This window comes from Sus scrofa, chromosome 2 (genome assembly GCF_054392235.1).
Source record: "Sus scrofa isolate SSC_HxYL_T2T_F1_AM1 chromosome 2, Sscrofa_HxYL_maternal_Yorkshire_Landrace_v2.0, whole genome shotgun sequence".
NCBI classification, from domain to species: Eukaryota; Metazoa; Chordata; class Mammalia; order Artiodactyla; family Suidae; genus Sus; species Sus scrofa.
Genome location: NC_139384.1, coordinates 84,021,725 through 84,035,232, shown reverse-complemented (window position 1 = coordinate 84,035,232; position 13,508 = coordinate 84,021,725). Strand labels below are relative to the sequence as shown.

Below are 13,508 nucleotides of genomic sequence, written 5' to 3'. Positions count from 1 at the left end.
TGGGACTGACTCGGCGGCCCGAACTGGCCGGCTGCGGGGAGGGGCAGTGAAAAGGAAGAACTCGGGAGCCACCTGCTTAGTGCACACGCGGGCACGGCCAGCAGCCAGCTGGGAGACCTCGGGCGTCTCAGAGCCTCATTTCTTGCCCTGTGAGTGGAGATCTTTGTGTGTGCAAAACATGCACAGAGCCCAACTGTGTACGGGTGCTGCTGTGGACACGGCAGAGGCGGCAAAAAGGAGGCAGAGGATAAGATGCGGACGACGGGGAGGTGGTGACAAGGGCTTCCAGGAACAGCAGAGCAGGAACGGGGAAGAAGGGGAGCCAGGTGGAGAGGCCGGTTTTGCAAATAACAGTTTTACAAATCATCTCGAAAATAACGACGTTGTGGATCTGAAAAGGGAGATCAGGGGAAGCCTCACTTTAAAATGAGCAGAGCCTTGAGGAGGGAAGTACAGCAACTGTGTCCTGAGGCTGACCTACTGCCTCAATTAGGATTAAGTTGGGCTGCGGATGCCAAAAAGGGCACAAGAGGAGCGTAATTTCTCTCTTCACGTAAAAGAAGCCCCAGGTTGGCCTATCAGGGCTATTTTGCCCACTCCATCATCAGCAGAGTCCAGGCACCTTCCATCTCTTTGATCCCTTATTCTTAACCGTGACACCTGCTTCATGGTCCAAAGTGGCTGCCTGGGTGTGAACCATCACCTCCATATTCCAACTGGGGGGGTGGGTAGAAGGAAGCACGCACTACTTGCCTTTGAAAGCGTTTCCAGGACATTCTGTTCATGTATCCCACTGGTCAGAATTGGATCCTGTGACACAGGCAGCTGCAAGGTACACGGGGGAGTGTTTAGGGGCTTTTTTCGGCAGAGAGCCATGTGCCCAGATAAGTCAAAGGGTTCAACAGCTGAGGAGGAGAAAGCAGGGATATTGGGAGACTCCACCACAACCACCTAGTCCACTGGGGTCGGGTCTTGGTTTCAAACCCGTGTATCGGAGACTTTGACCTGGGCAGAGGGGACGGATGCCATCGGGGCCAGTCCCCGGCCTCTGGGCACTGGATGCTTTTCACTCATCCCAGGCTCTGCCTCCACCAAAGACCCCAAGGTCAGAAACGGTGGCCAGCCCGTGGCCCAGGTTCAGGCTGTGCATGATGGGAGGGTGGGGGCGGAAGGCAGAAAGCGGGTGGTCTGCACCTGATAAGCCCCCCGGGGCCCGAGGCATGCCCCTCACCACCTCGTGCCTGCCTGGTGAGGATGCCAGGCCCATTCATCTCCTTCTCCTCAGTAAACAACTGTCAGGGAAAATAAATAGTTTTTAATAGGCTCATTAATTGAATTCAGGGAGAAATAACCTTCTCCCCAGGCTGCTGAGAAGGAAAACTCAGACACACACGAGGAAGTCTGAGCACCCAGTCTGAAGGTGGAGACCCCCGCACAGTCTTGGTTGCGTTCAGCCACGCAGTCCCGACCAGCAAGGGGGCCCAACCCCTTTCCGACTTTTTCCAGCCTTTGTAGATTGGAAGTCTCTGGTGGGTGTTAACTCGGCTTTAACGCCTCAGTAGCCCTTGGCTTCTGCGCTAAGCCTGTGGTGGCAGCAGGATGATTTAATGTCATTTCTTCCCTCTTTTTTTGCTCTCATGACATTGATTTTAAAGGTTCTGCCTGCAGAGATCAAGGACGTACCAGACTGCCCCTTCATGGGAAGAAGACAAAATTTTCTCCTTAAAGTTGTCGAAGAAAATGGGTTTCAAGAAAACTACCAAGTCTGGAGTTCCCGGTGTGGCCCAGCGGTAACAAACCCAATTAGTATTCAGGAGGACACGGGTTCGATTCCTGGCCCTGCTCAGTGGGCTAAGGATCTGGCACTGCTATGAGCTCGGATCTGGTGTGGCTGTGGCTGTGGTGTAGGCCAGCAGCAGCAGCTCTGATTGGACCCCTAGCCTGGGAACCTCCATATGCTGTGGGTGTGGGCACCCCCACCCAAAAAAGAAAATGACCAAGTCATGAGGAAGACCAGGAAGGTGGGGCGAAAGTCACAGGTCATACCAGGTGACTGTAATGTGGGTGGTGTCAGGCCAAGCACTGGACAGGGATGAGGCCTGCAGGGCGACCTTGGCATAGAAGCAGAAGGTCAGGACTGACCCCACCACACACCAGCCGAGGGCTCTGGCCACTCAGGCATGACTCAGTTTCCCCCTTGTGGCCCAGACGGCCCTTGGGGCAGGCCTCTTGCCAGCGTGGATCACGGCGTTGGTATGGCCTGTGGTTTTGTCTGCCTGGGGCTGGGAGACAACACCCCTGAGAAAAGCCAGCCTTGGGCCCAACTTGCTCCCAGGATCCCCAAACCCTTTGTCCCCCCAAACACTGTATACGGGCCTGTTAATTTGCCTCCAGAGGGCGCTGATCATCATACTATCTTGTGTGATGTTCAGCCACTACATACATCTTTGCCGCGCCAGCTCGGTACAGGCCCCTCCCATCATCCCAGAGACAGTCTCGCTCCCATTGTACAGACCGGGAGACTAAGGCCCAGGCAGGAGATTCTTCTGGCCCAGGGTCATGCTGCTCAAGAGGCCAAGATTCAAATGCAGGTTCTTCAAATGCCAAGTGTTAGCCCCCAAAGAAAGCCTGGCCCATTCCTAGGGGCTCCTCGGTGGCTTCTCCACTTATCTGGCCAGAGACACGGGGTGTCACATGAACACTGGGACTAGTTGAGTCTTAAAATCCCCGGCCCAGCCACGATGCCCTCTGGAGGTGCCCTGCTCCTTTAGGCTTCTCCTCTGCTCCCCAGGAGACTGGAAACCCCATGGACTGACCCCATGACACCATTCTCAGGGCCCGTGGTTCTCAAAAGCCATTTGTCATAGAGCTTGCTGCACCAGACAGCTCAGACAGGCAGAGACTCAGAGAGGGCAAGTGAGTGACTGAGGTCACACAGCACCTCTACTGGGGACTTGGTCTCCTGGCCTCCCTGTCCAGGGCAGAGGGAGCTGAGCCAGGGCCTTTGAGCTGCCGATGTGCAGCTTTCCCGGCCATGACCTGCCTGATCTGGACAATTAGACATGCTTCTAGCACGGGAGGGCGGCGGCTCGCAAAAGCCAGGCAGGCTGGTCTATGCACAGGGAGCCTGGTGGAGCTGCTGTCCTGGGAAGGGAGGAGGGGGGCGGATTGTAAAACAGCAACTGAGGAAACACAATCAAAAGAGTGCCGGGGAACACTGGCCGGATGGGGTTGGCGTGGCCAGAAACGGAGCTCCTGGCAGAGGAAACAGCAAGGACAAAGGCCTAGCGGTGGCAGCAGAAGGAAGGTCAGTGTGACTGGTGCAGAACCAGTGAGGAGGGAGTGGGTGGAGAAGCCGGTGGGGGCTTGGCTGGCCAGAAAGATTTGGGTGTGCCACCCAGAGAGGCAAAGACACTTCCCTAAAGTCACACAGCTCCTAAGAGGCAAAAACAGATCTCGAACCCAGACCAGCCAACAATGTCCCTCTCTGTGACCCCCCCCTTTGCTGGCTACATAACTGCTACATCATCCAGATCTGCAAAATGCAACCGCTGAGGGAGTTCATGTTGTGGCGCAGTGGAAACAAATCTGACTAGGATCCATGAGGCTGCAGGTTCGATCCCTGGCCTTGCTCAGTGGGTTAAGGACTGGGTGTTGCCGTGAGCTGTGGTGTAGGTCGCAGAATCCGATGTTGCTGTGGCTGTGGTGGAGGCTGGCAGCTATCGCTCCGATCTGACCCCTAGCCTGGGAACTTCCATTTTAGGGTGGGTGCGGCCCTGAAAAGCACATGCGCACAAAAAAGAGCAACTGCTGAGCCTCTCTGTGCAAAAATTATGAAGAATTTCAAGAAAGCACTAGCAGATCACTCAACCAAGGGCAGACCTCTGGACCTCCACTAGCAAAGAAATGCCACCTCAGTTCAGCTGTGGGCGCACAGGTGGCCATGGGAAAAGGCTGCAGTGTTAACAGTTTCTCACCCTCATTCTGTGCCTCGGTTTCCCCATCTGCCGGATGGGGTGACAGCTGCCACTTGTCAGTGCTGTTCTAAGGATAAAAATTCAAGTGAAGCTGGAGCCCAGGGCCAGACACACAGTGTAGGCTCCACAACAAGGGACTCAAGGCCTTGCTGGGTTATTGCCCCTCCGTTGCAGTCGTTTGGGAAATTGTGGGGGTTGGGCCCCATCTTTGTCCCCCCTAAATTACTCATGAGGACTGGGGGTGAAGGGGAACACATAGTCATTTAGCCCCTGCTTGTTGCCCCTGAGTGCCTGGCCCAGTATCAATGTGACCGCATTTAACTCCGAGTGACGCAGCAGGCAAGATATGTTCCCATTTTACAGACATGAAGAGCGAGGCTCGGGGGAGAGACCGAGGGGTTGCCTCCTATAGCCGAGGAGAACTTAAGTTAGGATTCAAACTTAGTGCTCAGGCCTCCAAAAGCCAGGTGGGAAAAAAGGGGAAGGACCCAGATGTGGCAGCTCTTCCACGTCCCAGATCCAGCCCTGTCACCAGAAACCCCAGCCCTTCATGTTTCCAGAATCCACGCGTCAGGGGGAGTTACCCACTTCTGATAATCAACTGGGCAGTGGGGCCAGGACAACGGTGCAGCAGGAACCAGTTAGGAATGTCAGCATTTGAGTCCAGCAGGACAGTGCAGAGCGATGGAGGTGGACCTTCCGCCTGATTTCTCTCGCTGCCTGGGGTCTGGGGCATGCATAGGGTTTTCAAAAGCTCAGCATTACATTTCTCTGTGGGGTAGGCCATCCTGGGCACGGTGGGGTGTTGAGCAGCATCCCCAGCTACTCGTTCGATGCCAAGAGGTTCCCCCCACCGCCATCATGTCGGCCTCAAATGTCCCCAGACATTGCCCTGTGTGCCCCAGGGAGCAAAATCGCCCCCAGTTGAGAACCGCTGCAATAAACTCTACAGATAATGCAGGTGACCGGGTGCCCTAGCCACGCGAGCAAACAGGTACATTCCAGAAAATCCAAGAGGCGAGGAACGGGTCCTGCAGCCAGAAGATAATTCACTGCCCTGCCCCGCGGGACGAGCGGCTTCCTTCTGCACAGCATTTAATTTAAGTCAAGTTTATCATTATGACCAATATTAATATAATCAGAGCCAACGTTTATCGAGCGCGGCCGCTGGCCCAGGCCCTGTTCTCAGCCCTCCCCATGAGTTATCCCACCACTGCCTCCAACGAACCCCCTCGAGGTGGCTGTGATTCGTAAACCCATTTTACAGCCCAGGAAACCGAGGCTTGGTGACAGCAGATGAGGTACCCAAGTGATTCAATAGGCAAGCAGAGGCATTTTATGGAAAAGGACAATCCAAGGATGGAAAACAGGGCCATTTTGCGGAAAAATCTAGATTTCTGATTTTTCTTGGAAAAACAGGCAGATCTGGCAGTGGGGCCACTTGAGGGCTGCTGCCCAGGAGGCTGGAAGAGCCTGGCCGGGGCCCACCACCCCGAGGTATTACGTGCCCAGCCCTGATGGGCACTGGGATTTATGGACGGTTTTCCTGCCACGTCTCCCCGCCTCGGTTTTCCTTCTGGACTGATGTGCCGGGATCCAGCCCACCTTGCAGTGAGAGGCCTGGCCCAGCACGCAGGCAGAGGCAGGCAGGCAGGCCTGGCTGGGTGGCTTTGACCAAGTTCCTCTCCCTCCCTGGGCCTCAGGCTGACAGCCATTCCCAGAGGTGTTTCCCAAGCTCCCAGGACTCTGCTAGCAACAATTTTTGCACCCAAACTCTGGGGGCTTTCAGCAAACTCTAGCGGCAAGTGTGGGAGATGCAATTCCTCGGGGTTGGCACCCCACCCCACATGGTCACCCGCCTCTGACTTCTGCTTCCCTCACCTCCTGCCAGAGCTGCAGGTGCCCCCTCTCAGCTTTGCACTTACTGTTCCCAAGTTCAACTCAGAAAGCCCCCTCTGCCTCTCCATCCCTCCCAGACAAAATAGTGGCCTGGTGACCTGCTGGAGGGCCACTGGATTCCTAGTCTCCTGCAGACCCCTACTGCAGTTGGTATTTTTCTTTCTTATTTATGTACTCACCTCCTCCCCCAGTAGGCTGCAGGGTCCAAGGGATGGAGGAAGGAGGCTGCCTTGTTTATTGCTGTCTCCCTAGAATTCCATTTTCATTTGCTTTCACTAAAAACAAACCAAAACTATTTACTGTGGCTTGGGTTAGACCCCTGACCCAGGAACTTTTACACAGCACAGACATGGCTAAATAAATAAAAAGAAAAGGGGGAAAAAAAACCCCAAAACCCCCACGCTTTCTGTCTACCTGGCATATATCCCTCATAATACCTCTATAATGAAGGAAGCAAAGTCAAAGCACCCATTTTAAAGATGAGGAAACTGAGGCACAGGGCAGATCGGTAACTAGTCCAAGGCTCCATGGCTGAACTGCATAACTAGTCCGAGGCCCAGCAGCCTGTGCGTAGCAGAGCTGGGTTTTGAATCCAGAGTCTGGCTCTCGAGTTCTCTGGCAGCCGGTATTAAACAAATACCAATTGACTGAATGAATGAATTGGCAAATGAGTGAGTGAGCGCTCACACACCAAGCTTATAAACTGACCGCTTTTCCTGAGCGCAAAGCTGAGACCGCACAGCCCTGCATGCTCACCGACCTCCTCACCAGGGGTTCACTCAGATCCACCACGGACTCTGGAAGGAGGGGGAGGGGGCACCACTGAGGGTCTCAGGAGCGCCTGAAGCCTCCGGCCTGGAGCCTCCCTAGGCAGCCACTTGCCCTTCGGCCCGCCTGGCCTGGCCTCCCGTGGTTCAGATCCTGCCAGGCGCCTGGGCCCGGTCCTGCCGCAGAAGTGGGGCGGCCTTGTTAGGCAGCCAGTGACGGGGAACGCCCCAGTTTGCAGTGGCTGAGTCATCCTGACATTTTTCCCATGCTGGACCCCGTGAAGGGTTGAGGGTTGTGGGCACTGGGGGAAGGGGGTACTGGAGAGCCCCCACAGGGCAGGTCTGGCTACTTAAGGCATCACTTTACATGCATTCACTCATTTATCCTCTCAACAACACTACAAGGTAGACAGCATCACTCTCCATTTTACAGATGTGAAAATGAATTGCACAGAGAGGTTGAGCAACTTGCCCCAGGTCACACAGCCAGTGAGTGGCAGAGCCAGTATTTGAACCCGCAACCTCGGACTAGCATCCACACTCTTACCTTCTGAGGAAGACATCTGGGAGCCCTGGAGTCTCCACAGTGACTCTCAAGTGTCCCAGCAGGTGAATGGTCATCAAAGCTACTTCTGTGACAAGTGGGCAGAGCCCCCACTCCTTCCCAGAGGTTAAGATCTTTGAGGTTCTGGCAGTCGCTGGTCCTGGGTAAGATTTCCAGGTCTAGTCACTTGTGGGCTGTGTGATCTCGGGCCAGTGAAGACCTCTCTCTGTGCCTCAGTTTCCCTGTCTGCCGAATGGGCTTCCAAGAAACTGCGCTAACAGGAGGGATGAAGGTTAAAAGGCGAGAAGGATGCTCCCAAGGTGCTTACTCAGCAGAGGGCCTGGCATGGGCACCGACTCCAAATAAGTCGAAGCAGCTATTATTATCCCCCGACATCCCCTCATTTGCTGATCACGGGGTTAATTATAAGCAGCATTAAATTATACACACACAGACGCGTCAACCTCCCTTCCCCAGAACCCCTGAATTTCCACCAACACTCAATTACCCACCCGACAGCACGGCAAGAGAGCATCTCCCTGGCCCCTCTCCAGCAGCCCCGCCTCTATCCACCTCCATCCGAGGGTCCCAGGCCTCTGGGGCTTCGGCAGCTACACACTTTCAGGGGGGCCAGGCGTACAGGACAGATTCAGTAGGCGACAGAGAGCCAAGGGAGGCGCTTAACCTGCAGCATCTCCTGGCCTGGCTCGCCATGAAGCAGGCTGTGTGATGGCTCTGATTTTAGAGATGAAGGAGCACAGAGAGGTGGACCAACCAGCTCAAACGTGCACAGCTCCGGCAGGGTAGGTGCTGGAAGTTAGGACCCCCTAAGCCAGAGGAATAATCTCATTCTGCAAGCAAGGAAGCTACCACACAGAGAGGTTAAGGGGCAGAGCGACGGCACACAGAGAGGGAGAGAGGAAGGAGAGAAGGGGGGTGGGGGCAGAATTGAGATCTTCGGTTTTCCTATGAGGAGACACAAAACAACAAAGACTTCAAAAAGAACAAAAAAACTCCAAAGCCGCAGGGACCACCCAGGGAGATCTGGACAAAACCTGCCCCTTCAAAAAGGGACATTTATGAGAGTGGGGTCACCGTGACCCAGACACTCAAGTTCCAAGCCCCCCACCAGGGTGGAATCCATGGGAATGAGAACAGGGATCTCGGACAAAAACCTGGGTGTATTTTCAGGTACTGGAATCCTTTTGGACTGGGAGGGATGCCTCTATTCCACGGAACACAAGAGGGATTCCACAGCCAGCCCGGAATAGCACCAACCCCCAGGTCCAGCTTGGCCAGGCCCGGGGGAGGGGCGAGGGGGACCGGCAGCTCAATGGAGGAGGGGAGGGAGAAGAGAGACAAAAATAAAGTGACAAGAAAGTCGGGGCCTGTCCGTGAGTCACTCCCACCCGCTCGTTAATTTTCGCCTTTGCAGAAGTGTAAGCCAATTGATTTTTCATGTTCCCCACGCACAACCCCAACCCCCCCCCCCCCGACGCTTCTGAAATATCAGCCAGAGACAAGACAGAAATGGTTTGTCGGGATTCTTTTTTTTTTTTTTTTTTTGAGTGTCTTTTCTTTCCTTAAAGAAAAACGAGAGAAGGGCAAAAAAAAAAAAAAAAAAACCTTCATACTACACTCAAAACCCAGGAGCTTTTAAAAGGCCAGAGGGGGTGATAAATTGGACCCTAGGGTGGGGAGACCCAGGTGTCACCACTTCCTGTGCATTTCAAGGGCTGTCCGTCCTCCTGGTGACAGGGTCACATGCATTTGAAATTCAGTCCCTTTCAGCTCCCCATCCTCTCCGGTATAAGCCAGGAGCCTTCTGATTCCAGGCTGAAGTCAGATGAGAGTAAGACCAAATTTAAAAACCAACTGAAAAGCCCTCGTTCTCTCCAGCGCAGCGATGGGACTCTGGCCACAGACCCATGCAGGGTTTTGTCAGCTTGGCACCTCAATCCTGTATGGGCCTGGTGGTTACGCCTGAATAGGGCCCTTTCCTGTCCCCACTGGAGGCTGAGCCACCCTGCCTGACGGGCAGCTGGGGTCTCCCCACATATCCCTGGCCAGGCACCTTTCCCGATGGGGAAGGACAGCGCAAGGGCAGCGTGTACCAGCTGTGCCAAGAGGGGCACCTCCTCCTTGCAAATTCTGGGAAACAGGACGCCCACCCACAGAGGGTGTGCCAGGAGGCTGTCCTGAACGCAGAGGAGAGCTGGGTGGTGTCTCAGTGACCCTGCCTCCCTCCAGACGCACAAGCCACCCCTCAAAGGGAGCCATGGTCCGCAACGTGCCGGCCAAGCCTGCTGCACTTCCAAAGAACCTTCCGCTGGCTCCGGATGAGTCTACAAATGGAGTCTAATGCAGTGGCGGGGGGAGGGATCACTTTCAGCTGAAAATGTTAAGCTTTGTCAATTATCCCCCAAACCTGCGGGGTTTATAAATATCCATCTTTATTTTTAGCATTTTCTTCCCTGTCCTGAACCCTGTGCCCCCCCCAACCCTCCCCACGGGCAGCGGTTGCACTAAAGTCATGGGAAGCAGGTGAACTCAGAGCGCCTCGGAGCCACGTTGTCCCTGCTCATCCGTCCCCAGCCACCTCGCTGACCATCACTCAGGCTGGAGTCATCAGCAAAGCCACAGGTTTCCCGGCGCCTGGCTCCGGGAAGCAGCAGTTGGAGGTGCGCTGTGCTCCAACACCTGTCACATGCTGTTCAGTGATCACCTAGGTGGCAGGAGGGGAAACCGAGTCAGCCCAGGAAAGCCGTTTGCTGAAGGGAAGGCCCTGCCTCCCCAACAGGTCCTGGGTTTAAGGAAAGCCAGCTAGAGCCCCATGCTCCTTGTGGCCCAACGAAGAAGAAAATGGGTGGAGAAGGACGGCTCCAGAATTGTGCCCCCAGATGCCACCATTAAATCCCCAACACACAGGGAGCTTCTGCTCTTCCACCTGCTTCTGACACATCAGCCCAGGGCCAACAGCCCTGGTACTGGCAGAAAAATACCTCCTGTCTCTGAGTGGGGCTCAGACATATGAAGATGCCCAGGGGTCCCCGGGGAAGCAGGAGAAAAGCAAAGCGCTTGGAATGCTCCAAAGGGATACAAACAGAAGCATGGTCAGTAGGCGACGGATCCTGTGTGGGCAGCAGGCAGACACCTGCCTTGCAGGGGCCCCTTCTCTGTGCCCACCACATCGCAAGGGACCCTGGGGGAAGACGGTTCTCCCAAGGAGCCCAGCCTGCACCCCAGCAGCGCCCTCCAATGCCACACCTGGCCACACCAGAGTAACCCCCCCCCGCCCCACCCCCAGTCTCCTACAGAGGGCGGGGAGTGGGCCAGGCATGGCCTCTCCTCTCAGGACGGTCACTGACATGACAGTACCAGCCCCCCCATCACCCCCTGGGGGGCCCGATGTCATCGGCTGGGTGGCAGGAATAGAAAAGCGCATGAGCTCACCAGGCAGGCCGGGTCTCCCGCGACGTTTTGTTTGCCTGAGCCCAATTATACCAACTCTCAGGGCAATCGCCGTATGGCGGGTGGCTGCTCCCAGGGGGCTGGGGGGGCCCAGGCCCCATGCAGAAGTGCACCGTCATGGTGAAGGTGCCCCCCCACCCTGGGCCCAGGCACAGGGCAAGGTGCAGCTTTCTGGAGGGGAAGTTTGGAGATCCGAGAGCAGGCATCAAGAGATGCTCCCTCGGTGGGCACCATGGGGGGCGGGTGGGGAGGGGGAGCCAGGCAGAGACCCAGGCCCAAGTGGGTGGGCTCTGGGATCTGGGGGTGGGAAGCAGCCGCCCCCAGCCCCAGCTGCCTGCCTTCGGCAGCCAAAGTATCAGCTGGCAGAGGAAGAAGAAAACTGAGGGACAGAAGGCAGGCGAGATTGGCAGGGGGAGGGGGGCACAAAGGAAGGAGACCCTGGGAGGGGGAGGGAAGCTATGCAAATGGCAGAATCGACTGAGTCCCTTGGCCATTAATAAAAGCTCCAGCAGCAGCAGCTGGTATCACAGGAGTAGAGGCGCGGGCTGGCTCTCTCTTCGCACTGGTGGAAGGCGGCTCAGAAGAGGAAGCAGGGTCCCCCAAACAAAAGGGACCCTGGCCCCTGGCACCTCAGGAACAGCAACAATGGGGAACATCAAGGGAAGCCCAGACCCTCAGCAGCCAAAGGCTGGGATGGGGGGAAACTACACGGGCCCAGAGTGGGTGGGTCCCTGTCCTTGGGACCCCTGGGGACCCTGCGGCTTTGTCCCCACTACTCAGAGTCCTAATGCCCAGCCTGGATGCCTCAGACACCCCCCTTCACCAGTTGATGGCCAGGCTGGTTTTTCAGGGGTTTGGCCAGAGGCAGAAGGGCCCCGCACTCAGAATGAGGACTCTCTCAGATGGAGATGGGGGGACAGGGGAATCCCAGTTGAGCCCGCCACCCCTCAGATGGAGGCGCTGGAGAGGTTTGTTAATTTGGAGCATTAGGACACCAGGGAGTGGCTAAATTTGAGGAAGGGTTGCCGAGGAAAGGGTACTCTCAAAAACTGCATGTTTAGGTGTCCACTAGACATTTTGAAATTCGGGGGAAAGGATCACTAAGGTACCAGATTTAGGAGGGGGTGGCCGAAAAAAAGATTCCAGACAGGGGGGAGAGGTTCTCTGATTTGAGAATTTTGGAGAGAAAGCAGCCTAAGGGGAGTTCTCCGATTTAGGGGTAATTTCGTGGGGTTAGTGTCCAGGATTTTGTAGGGAGGATCCTAAATTTGGGAGAGGTTTCCATAAGGAGCAGTGAACTTGGCCGCAGCCTGGCCGAAACCCGTGCGCTGAGAGTACCGGCGCTCCAACTCGGGGGGCTCCCCTCAGGGCACGGCGCCCCCTTCAACTCGGTTCCAACGGCTCCGCCCCCGGGATGACGTCACTGCACCTCCCCCCGCCCCAGCCCCCGAGGGGGCTCCCGGGGCGTGCGGAACCCGTGAGGCCGGCAGCTCCAGGGGCGGCTTCCCCTCTCCCGGGATCCCCAAGGGGCCCCCAGCGCCGAAGGGAGGTCAGGCGCCGGGAATGTGCACCCGCCCGTCCGCCAGTCCCCTGGGGCTGAGGGCTGAGCCTTGCCCCACCTAGGGGGCTGGGAAGGGGCGCTGGGGCCGCAGAAGGGTGGGGCAAGGCCAAGGTAGCAGAGGGTCCCCCCCAAAGGACAGACGAAGCTGGGCGGGCACTAGGGGGAGATGGCATTGAGTAGGGGGTCTCTAGGGGAGGGGGACTGGAAAGCAAAGGCGGCAGGCACAACAGCTGCCCTGGGCGCACCATCCAGTCAGTCCCCCCTCGCTCCCACCTGGAGCCACCTGTCCCAGGCTGGTTTCCACTCCGGGGCGCCTGCGCGCCCCCCACCCCCAGCACAGCGCCCCCTGCCTCCAGGACCTGCCCGGGGAGCCTGGCCAGGCGCCGCCGGGGCCAGCTCCCCCTCCACACACACAAGCGCGTCCTCCCTCCGCGCCTTTGCCCCGCCCGCAGCCCGGGGTGGTGCAGCCGGCGGCGCTGGGCAGCTTCCAACGCCGCGCTCCGGGCGAGTCCAGCCCAGCCCCCTCCCCCGCCGCGGTGAAGCCCCCAACCCCGCCCTCCAAGCCCTCCCGGCGGCCCCAGCCCGCCCCGGCCCAGCCCCTCGGGGCATTGTTCGGAAGCCGCTAGCCGGGCGCAGTGGCTGGGCGTGCAGCCGGCTGCAGCGGAGCATCCTCCGAGCACAATGGCCGTGCAGGCTTCCCCGGCACAAAGCCGGCGCGCTGCCCACTCCACTGCCTCCGAGACCCCCACTGGAGCGCCTGCATTTCTTTAAATCGAATTCATAATTTCCCCCTCTCCCTTTACCTGAAGGCTGGCTGGGCTGGGCTCCCCCGGCTCTGCTCCGCTTCACATCCTGACTGTTGCATGGGATCCAAGCAGAGCCCGAGCGCCAGCGGCTCGCGGCGTGCGCGCGCCGGCCGGGCTGCCGGGCGGGCGGCGCGAGGACACTCACTGCGGCTCGCGCTCCCCTCGCGCCGGCTCGCGCGCCCCCCCAGCCGGTGACGTCATCCCTTCCTCCAGCGCCACCACCGCCGCCGGCTGGGGGCGGGGCCGGGGCGGGGCTGGCCCTCGCGCGTCACTGCGCAGCCGCGCAGTTGCCACGCCCCCCGCCAATGAAGCGGCTAGGCGGGGGTCACGTGGCCCGGAGAGTTTAAAGGGCTGCGGGAGCACGTGGGGCGTGGAGCTTCGCGGGACACGTGGGTAGCGGCGTCAGCGTTGGGGACCCTCTGGCCTCCGGCCACCCGCTAGCCCCAGGGCGCTTGGCACTAAGGCCACGGTTCCTGCCATGCC

The 13,508-nt window shown here is 57.7% G+C and overlaps 1 protein-coding gene across 7 annotated transcripts in view; it reads right to left on the bottom strand.

Moving 5' to 3' along the window:
- Positions 1–13,168, bottom strand: part of PTPRS (protein tyrosine phosphatase receptor type S) — a 105,691-nt gene extending 92,523 nt beyond the window's left edge. For 5 of the 7 annotated variants that reach the window (XM_085013207.1, XM_085013209.1, XM_085013211.1 and 2 more), the window contains exon 1: positions 13,023–13,168. The gene's annotated coding sequence lies outside the window, so the exon portion shown is untranslated. Of the gene's footprint in view, positions 1–753; positions 826–13,022 lie in introns of all 7 variants that reach the window. The other 2 variants (XM_085013212.1, XM_085013217.1) reach the window with 1 other exon arrangement.
- Positions 13,169–13,508: the final 340 nt, after the last annotated feature.